General features: G+C 39.7%; 1 protein-coding gene across 4 annotated transcripts in view; it reads right to left on the bottom strand.

The window, feature by feature from the left end:
- Window positions 1-2071, bottom strand: part of ROR1 (receptor tyrosine kinase like orphan receptor 1) — a 158389-nt gene that overhangs the window by 4350 nt on the left and 151968 nt on the right. The window lies entirely within an intron of this gene.

The following is a 2071-nucleotide window of genomic DNA, read 5'->3' as shown; positions in this document are numbered from 1 at the left end:
CTAATTCAGAAAAAGAGGGGTGGGGAACAATGGGAAGAAAAGCATAAAATCTCATGCTAAAGAATGCAGTTTTGTACATGAAATAAAACACAAGTTTTGTGTGCCACATGAACTGTTTCTGATGACTGTTCTATTTCTTGACTGAGCAACAATAATACCAGATAGTTGTGTGCTATTAAGTTTGAGTGCAGTTCATTTGAAGGCACTTCGAGCTTCCAGTGGATAGCCACAGATCCTATTTGGAAAAAAGCCAGCTAAATCCAAACCATTATCATAAGAATTTATTCAGAAACCATGGGGTATGAAGTGCACTTGGAGGAACATTTTTTAAATCCCCCACAAATAATTATATTCACATTAGTGTTGGATTTCATGCTTCTCTAAAAGGCCTGACACATGGCAAAGGTATTCTTTAGGAAAAACTTGACAGCAGATGACAAAGAGTTGAGATAACCTGGACCAAAAAGATAGATACCCACCCAAACTGGCTATGATTGCCCTGTAATCAGATAGATTAGACATTAAGAAAAACAAGAGCTTAGTGCATAGTTAATTGTTTTTGTAATGCTGTATTTTGGCAGAGCAGCAGTTTTGCAGCTCAAAACTGCCTTAATGGGGTGAGGGGAACCAATTGTTTTCTCTGCAGAGAGTGGGTTTACGTAAGTAACATCACAAAAATGTCCATCTGTGGTGCCAATGCTATAACCCATAAATGGGCTACGTGCCTCTCAATGCCTTCCACACACACAAAAATTGGCTGAGACTTTTTGATTATACTGAAAAGTTGCCAACATATTTGGGAAGCCAGACAGGTATACAATGCCTTGGCCAAACCAAATGGGGTGGAATGTTTTCCATATCTTTTCAGAAAAAGCCACATAGATAATGTATACTATTTCAGAGAGCCAACAGATACTAGAGTTTAGAACCCTGAAGGAATGAGGCACTGCATTATCTTAACTGTGACATGAACTTCATTCCTAAAATTCAAGTGCAGGCTAGTTCTCAAATTTATTTTAAGTAGTTCTAATTGTGCTTTTCTAGGTATGGGTAAAAGTACAACTCTTAATCTCTGGCTCTCTGATTCATTAGGATTTTTGTGTGCCATCCATTGGGTAATTAGTGGCACTGTTTGAATGTGACAAGTGCTGAGCAAGAATGGCATATAGGCTTCCATTGTATACATCGATAGGTTTATATCTCCCACTCTTGGGTGTGTTGTTCTTTTTAAAATATTTGGAAAAACGCCAAAGATGTTGAGTAACATTCTGTGTAGAGTTCAGAAGACCCTAATGCTTCATGGTGAGAAAATGGAGCTGCTTTAGAAGGACAAAAGGAAGGAATGGAGGATGTGTGTGTGGGGGGGGGGGGAGAGAGAGAGAGAGAGAGAGAGAGAGAAAGAAAGAAAGAAAGAAAGAAAGAAAGAAAGAAAGAAAGAAAGAGAAAATGAGACAGGTGACAAGAGTTGAGAGAGCCTACTGTTGTAGGTGGCATTTCAGACTTTCCAAGTGTCCAAGTGTGCCATAAAGCCCACTTAGAATAGGTCAGCCTGGTGCTCTCCTGTCTTTTGCAATTGAGTAAGCAAGCCATGCAACAGAGAGAGAGAGAGAGCCACTTACATCTGTTGTAGGCATTTTATGTCTTGCATACCAGGTATAAGGGCCAGATGAAGGAAGGGAACACCCTGAAAGATCCTCTGGGAAGGATGGTAGTGGTGTGTGAATGTTATTTTGCTGTTGTTTAGTCGTGTCCGACTCTTCGTGACCACATGGACCAGAGCACGCCAGGCACTCCATTTAGTCCTCCTTAATTATTAATCTTGTGTTTTTATATGGCATATTTCCTTTTTGTTTCTGGTATTCTCAACTCCTACCTGCCCCCCCCAAAAAAACCATTGGAAAGAAAGAGAGGTGCATGTAGCTATTATACTGTAATAGGAGGAGAGTTGCTCTTATTTGTTCTTGATCATGCACACTTTGGAGTGTGGTGGGGAGGAAGTTAATGGAAACTTCCCTCTCTTGTAAGATGCTTGTTTGCATAATACAAATGTATCTATTTCCATTTTTAAAAA

The sequence above is a fragment of the Podarcis erhardii genome (assembly GCF_964252035.2).
Source record: "Podarcis erhardii genome assembly, chromosome: 6".
Classification (NCBI taxonomy): Eukaryota; Metazoa; Chordata; class Lepidosauria; order Squamata; family Lacertidae; genus Podarcis; species Podarcis erhardii.
The sequence above is the reverse complement of the archived record's forward strand: the minus strand, read 5'-3'. Positions and strand labels throughout refer to the sequence as shown.